General features: G+C 33.8%; 1 pseudogene; it reads left to right on the top strand.

The window, feature by feature from the left end:
- Window positions 1-933: 933 nt before the first annotated feature.
- LOC127706526 (uncharacterized) lies at window positions 934-7,679 on the top strand (annotated as a pseudogene).
- Window positions 7,680-7,909: the final 230 nt, after the last annotated feature.

Here is a 7,909-nt window from a genome sequence, read left to right as displayed (position 1 = left end):
TATCTATAACTATTTCGGATAACAGATATCCTTAATCAGTATGATTTTGATGTAAAATTAATCATATCAATCTATTCTGATTAAACTTTAACAACCTTGAAATTTATACAATAAAACAGTTAAAACCGAACACAACGACGCTTGTACAATTCTAAAATTTCAAAAATGACTTAGGTTATATAGCTATTTACAACAGATACTGCAAAGATATGCTTCAAATAAAAATAGTAATGTGTGATATGAATTGGTACAATTCTTAAATTTCACAGGTGACGACAGTTAAGATGTTACAACAACGATAGCGTGGAAATACATTTCCAATAATTAAAGAGCACTGACTGATATACGCTGGTATAATATTTCAAATTTGACAACAGTAGAGTAGTTACAATAGAGGCTGCGTATTTAAACATCCAAAATAAATAGCAGTTTGATAATGATTAAAACAAAAATAATAAATGTTGGCAAAGGTTTAATAATTGAACGTGACTGCGTACTTGTTCATCCCTCCAAAATGAATAGAACCAAGCAATTTAAGCTGGTATAATTACAAAAAAAATAGAGTTGACAAAGGTAAAGAAATAGAAACAGAGACTGTGTAGTAATAAGTAATATAACCCAAATGAAAAGCACTGCGCGAATTCGAACTACATCTTTTCACGGTCAATTATTTAACCTTTGCCAAAATTTATTATTATTGTTTTAATCATTATCAAACTGCTATTTATTTTGGATGTTTAGCTTTTGAAAAGGTACCTCACAAAAGATTGATCGCCAGACAGAATTTCAACCAACCATTTAATATCATGTTTAATAAAAGTAATTATAATGAAAGAAGATATTCGTTGAATCAATTTTTGGAAGTACTTGGAAGAGGTTCTTCTGAGAATTGATATGGTTTCATATAAAAAAGATCTATGTCATGAAGAAAGATAACATAGCGTTACTGAGTCTATCATAATACGATGTTTGCTTTTTTGACGTGCTTCGCTGTTATAATTTCATTAGTATGGACAGACCAGTGCTCCTTGGAGAATACCTTACGCAGTTTGTGTGGTAAACGTCAAGTTCCGACGAACAACCTGACCTAACAGCACTGAAGAAAGCTATAAAAATCAACAGAAAAGACATTGGTGTACAAAAGAAAGAAATTCAAGGTATGAAAAATATCGCGTTCAATACACAAATGTATTGGTATTACGAATATCGGCTTTCATGGATATCTATTTATTTTTAAATTCGTTCAGTCTTTATTATAAAAGACACTATAGGCGGATCCAGAAATTTTACAGGGGGTGTCACCTGAACGAAGTTTCAAAATAATTAAATTTCTGGTAGTTACAAAACAAATGGGAACACATGGTTTACAAAATTATTCCAATTTCATTGCTTTTACCGAGTCGGTGGTTTTGTGGTAGCGTACTCGCCTCGATTACTGAAAAACGTGGGTTTGAACCCCGGCAGGTAAAAGCAAAGACTTGAAAATTTGAATTTGTTGCTTCTCCTCTAAGTACACTGCATATAGGAGTAAGAGCAAAGACCGAGTCATAAAAATGTTTCCGAGTAGGGTGACATGGTTTTCTCCGGACTTGTGACTAGCAATTTAAAAGGAATCCGACTGCAAGGTTTCACTTCATATCACATTACCATGTTATAATAATGAAAATGCATTTAATTTGCCACTGTACATTTAACAAACAATTTTCTTTTTTTTTTTAATCTAAATGATCACATCAAGGTCTAAGTGTAAATCATAATGCATGTGCTGATGACATCAAATCCATTTAGTCATTTCTCGTCTATTTTTGCACGCAAAATAATTTCAGGAACATGAGCTCACTATTTAAACGGACACTTTCGCAAATGACAAAGATATTTGAATGATCAGACTTGTTGCATTTCTTTATGCTTTTACTGACTTTGAAAATTTTTAAATCGCTTACACAGTTTAAAGGCTTCTCTTTCAATAAGGATTTTGTTTTTACCGGGATGGTAAGAGTTCCATATGGCACCCCACCATACTAAAAGAACACAATCATGTATTACAGTTTATTCCGTGGGGGTGCCATATGGAACTCTTTCCACAGGGATTAGTCTGCACTATTGTACCATTGCACCTATTTCTAATTTGAAACTTGATGCAGACCTATCATAGACCATGATTGTAAAAATTGACATATTGTTTTGTAATAGTATGACCATATACAAATATATTATTGAAAACTGGAATTAAAAACGAAAAACACTTTAATTGGTATTAATTGTTCAACCAATGTTTTTGTTCGTTAACCCTTCATTTCTGCAGATTTGAAAGAGAAGCATAGTCACGTAGCTTTTTTTGCTTACATGAGCAATAACTGGAAACAACTTTCTAAACACAAAAGACATGTGGCAAAATGAAGGGTATTATGCTAATTTGCATAGCGGCCATTTTGAATTTCTTAGAAATCCGCCATTGTGCTATCATTGTATGGAACAAAATCACTTTATTTGAAAAAAAATCCAAATCCGTATTTCAGACACAATTTGTTCGCATACGGTTTATTTTTATACAACGTCATAAATCTATAATTTTAGAACAAGTTATAATTTCTCTTTGCTTATCTTTCGGCCAAATGTAATCAAAAATTCGAAGCGAAGCATGCATTAGAATGCATTATCAATTGTTGAAAAATGCTCTAATTGACATTTTTGTACACAATTTGCAGATATACAACGCCTGGTGTCATAATTTGTTCGCATATGAGCAGGCAATTTGAAGGTCGTACATTTGAGACAAACTCATTTTATGTGATTTGAATTTACCGATTTTCGGCCAAATTAGAATAAAAAAGCAACATTTTCAAATTTGGGTTATTTTCCAGGGGGGCCGACACGGGATTTTTTTATTTTTTGAAAGATTTATTCTCTCAGGGCTCTTTCATTTTGGTGATGAGAATTAGAATGGAAACCCCTGTGCTATTTATAGAATTTCTAAAGAATGTTTTGTAAGGGCCCAATAAGGGGCATATTTCTGAAAAATTTCAATAGGTCCAATTTTTTTTTTATATTTTTCTTGTAATGGTCTTCAACTATACGATATGGTTTTGCTAATTTTTGAATACTGTACGTTGATTTGCCTAGTCTCCTGAATAGATTGTCAATGATGATCAAACTACATATAAAATTGTTTGTATTGGTATCATCAGAGACATATATGTGTATATATGTCTCTGGTATCATGTTAACTTGAATAAATTGTGTTGTACACTGCCTGACTTGAACAATATATATATATATATATAAAATTGCGGTTTTTATCCAACGCAATCATAGGTTTGAACGTTGTTTTCAATTTAGACTTGTTTATATATAATTATATATTTATTCGAAAAATTGAACAAAATTTAAACATAGAAATATGTAATAAAGGTCAAACATAGAAATCTGTAATAAAGTTCAAACATAGAAACATGTTCTGTAATAAAGTTCAAACATAGAAATCTGTAATAAAGTTCAAACATAGAAATCTGTAATAAAGTTCAAACATAGAAATCTGTAATAAAGTTCAAATATAGAAATCTGTAATAAAGTTCAAACATTAAACATGATAACACATTTTAAACAGTTCCGTCTTTCCTACTTTTTGAACTACTTGTAATACACTTAAGTTTGTACCTTTGAAATATTCTCTGCTTACCACCGTTAACCCAAAATTGATTGTTCATTTTTCTGTACTTTCTTTTGATTCGTTCATTTTTTATCATGTAGGATTTGCGGAATCTTACTCGTAAAGATTCAGCTGTTGAGTCATGATTATTTGATTTTCTATGATAAATCATCTTAATGTCGTCGTTGCATTTTTCGACCCCTTGTCCTGTAAATTGTTTGATACTTCTGTACTTTCGCAAAAAGAACGAAACATGATATACTAGAATATGCACATATGGTGTAACATATTTAAAATCAAAACCTTCAAGACACACTCGTAAAGACGTAAAGTCTGAAACCCACTTTTGTGCAGAGCCAAAGAATCCGTCAATTTGTTCGTCGGATGGACTCCATGCATTTATGACAGAGTAAAGAGCATAGAAGTCCGCCCATAGCTTACTCAGACTATCTCTTGCATTTTCTGGAACACATTCACTTACACGCAGTTTTTCTGGGAGAAGATGCAGAATCTTTTTAAATTCAGTTCCAGTTGGGCTTGTCCAATCAAGATTCTTAATAGAGTCACCCCTCCCATCCTTGACCTTATTCTCCCAAATAGAAAAGGATATACCACAACTTCTTATCAACTCTACTACTTGATCAACCCGCTTACTGCTCTTTGTTCTTTTTCCTAAATTTTCCTTTTGGTCCATATTGATGGCATTTTCTATCAAGTTTCTCAACAGCACATCACCAATTCGCATCATTAAATGAAGTTCATCGACGACCACGTGATCTAGATCTATATACAGCAAAGGCGGATGAATTGAACCGTAATTTGCTGTTTTCTTGTTACATATTTTTATCATTTCTTCAATTGATCTTATGAAATTGTCGGACCTGTAAAAGTTTTCACTTTTACTCATATCGTATCTATTTTTCTTTTCTATCTTACAATAAAGGCATGCAAAATTTGCATTGCCCGCATTTAAACCTAGTGAAATCAATAAAAACTTCATATCCCCTCCTAAAAATAACTCTAATAAGTATTTTTGACCACTCGAAGACTGATATGGGATATAGCCAATTTCATTCCTTTTTGCCAAAAGACTGTTAATGTCTTTGAAAATATCTGATAAAGATTCTTGTATTGATATGAAATCTTCTTTTCCATCAACAATAGCGAGTGTATGTTGACCAGACACTGACATGACTTCCTCGCCGCTGTTCAAAACAGCCAGCGATAAAACCAAAAAGTTTGACATTCGGGACATTTTAGCACCATCTGCTGCAAACTTTATTTGAATGACAGGTATCTCTACCTCTATATCATGTCTAGTAAGAAGTCTATCTAGAGTTTCTTTCAACGTGAGTTGAGCACCCGGACTTTTACCAGGGGTCTGAGTTATTGTGCACATATCATTGATATCCTGACGACATTGTTTTATCAAGTACGATCTTGGAAGTCCGTTATTGTACACAGCAAGTTCATGATAAGCATCGTCAGAAACACCAAATTTGTCAAGAACATACAAAAGACTTTTTACCTTATCTTGCTCCGTCTCTGGCATCTGATCATACCTGCCAACAGGTTTTGTGTTTTTTAAGAGGTCATGCGTAGAACCTGCTGAGTCGACTACCTTTAACTCTTGTAAATCAACCCCAAACGATTTAGCAAACCATAGAGCCTTGTTTACCCTCTCCTTAAGAATACTAATCTTTTTAGTTGACTGTTTCCTACTTTTACACTCTGGTATTGTCTTACCTTTATTTACTAGAGGGCTTTGTAGGTTTTCAATGTACCTATTTAAGGCTGTATTTGCCTCTTCATACAACCTCAAATTTTTCTGATAGTCATCAGACTTTAATTTGAGAGAGTTTAATTGTTTTTCTGTTGTCGAAAGTTCGGCATATAACGAGTTCAGCTTGCCATTATAAATTTTACGTTCTTCCGCCATTAATTCACTCTTAGAACACATTTCATCATAAAACACGTGCAAATGTACATTTTCCCGTGGAAAAGCGTCCCTCCCTCGCCCACCGGTTACACGCCTAGCTTTGAGTTGTGTTCTCCGGACAGCTGAAAAAACCTTGATTCAAAAGTAACGCAGTTTTCTTTAATCGGAAGGACACCCTTTTTCAAATTAGCATTAATTATGTTTATCGGCGAAATATTTGTCTCACTGTAAATGCTGTGTATTTTAAGAACTGTTCCCCTATCTAGAAGGAGTGTGTATCCATGCTTTTTTTTGGGTGTATCGTTCAACTTTGATGAATTTCCGTTTTGCGTTTCTGTTGTAGTGTCAATTACTCTTGGTAATGATGTAAAGTTAGTGTTTTTATTAATTTGAAAAGCCATTTTCACTGAAAAGGTTTATCTAAATGACAATGTTGACTACTTCCCTCTCTGTTCCGAATTCAATTTTAACAAACTCTTTTGGCCTTTGCTTAGATAAGATTAAAGAACCATTTCCTTGAACTTCAAACTGTTTTTTTGTCCACCGAAGAATTGGTTTTACATAAACTGGGAACTTGATCCTCCTACCTTCCCCTTGGTTTGAATAAAAAACAACATCCCAGCCATGAGGGAACAATAAATTATCGAAGTCTGATTTCATATATAAATTATCAGGTTTAGCCTTCAAAATATTTCTGAAAATGTTGTGTTTAATTTCAATATAGATATGCGAGCCAGTTCTTCTATGCAGTCTATCTTGAAATGCAGTCAAAATGTTGTCACTGACGTCTTGTAGTTGAATAGGTGGCAGTGGTTGTGTTGGTTCTCTGAACTCTTGGATCAGACAGGCAGGTAAATGATCAGCTGGCTCCCACGTGCACTCATATGAAGAAAATCCAACCCATTTCACTAAGTATTCCTCACACTATGAAAAGAAAAAAAGAGAATCTCTATTTATTATTTAATGAATAGTCTTTGATATTATTAAGTTTTTATCCTTTAATTTCATAAGATTTATTGAACAACTTGGGAAATAACACTATGTATAAGTGTCCATGCAACCCCCCCCCCCCCCCCTTTTTTTTTGTGATAAAAAGAAATGACCTTTTCACACACGCACTCGCATTCTTTTAAATTTTCATTTATTAAGAAAAATCTTCTTATGTGTTTTTTTTAAAAGGTATCAATCACAATCGAATTTCAAAATGAATTGGTACAATCCAATTTATTCCCTTTAAGGCGCCTCCTTGTACCGGCAACCCTTCAGAAGCGAGTTGCCTCCCTTTACATTGATAAATCATTGGTTTAATTCAATTAATACTTGTAGTTATGAAACATTACATAAACAAGTTTTAGCATTGAATAGTCAGCTAGATGTATGTTGTCTTTTTAATTGCTTTTTAAAGTCAAATAGCGAGTTTTTTTAATCAGACTCACTCAAGCCTTTGAAACGAGTCAAGGTCATAATGTCAGAACCTGACAGAAAAACATACCCTTTTCAGCTTGCGGCATGCAATGATCCGCTCGACATCATATGTTTCAGGTAAGACTTCTCTCCTTTCGACTGTCTCTGTCGCTGTACGGTCAGTGCCACTAAAGTTTCCGTCGGCAAGCCGCTTGAAATCAATTTTCCTTTTACGTGTGTTTGGCATGTGGGTTTTTTAGTAAATAAAAGGGAGATAACTTGCACAAAGGGGCGGATTTAGCATAGGTCACGTGATTTAGCTAATGAATAAAGTACCCGCAATTTTGCCGTATGACTTGTTTATGATACAGTTGACTTAAACAATGGGAACGGATATAACAAAGCCAATGGCGAGTTTAAAGCTCCATCTTATGGTCTGTATGTGTTTCACGTATCTACTGGCGCCGTTGATAAATCACATGCTTCAGTTGAATTGGTAGTGCAAGGTAAAATAAGAAAATTCGGCTGGGATGATTCTATGGATCACAATGACAGAACCACAGTAACACATTCAACTGAACAAAGGAGATGTTGTATATACCAGAATTGGAAATGGTTATGGAGGAAATTGTATAGAGAGTAATTTTTATATCAGGACGAGCTTCTCTGGACTAAAAATCAATTAAAAAGATTTGTTCTTATCATCTAAAATTGTTTTATTTAAAATTGTTTTACTTAAATAGCGTATAGTTTGGACCAACAACAAACAACTACGAACTAGGAGGATCAACTGCGATCCCCATCGCGATCTTGTTAATGTGACAGATAAACTTATACTCACCACTTTTTAGGGTTATTACAGTTGAAGCCTTGTTGTATTAAAAGGTCGATTAGAACAGGAACACCACAACACGAAT

Source organism: Mytilus californianus, unplaced genomic scaffold (assembly GCF_021869535.1).
Source record: "Mytilus californianus isolate M0D057914Y unplaced genomic scaffold, xbMytCali1.0.p SCAF_6, whole genome shotgun sequence".
Classification (NCBI taxonomy): domain Eukaryota; kingdom Metazoa; phylum Mollusca; class Bivalvia; order Mytilida; family Mytilidae; genus Mytilus; species Mytilus californianus.
Note: the sequence above shows the minus strand (reverse complement) of the source record. Positions and strands in the feature narration are given on the sequence as shown.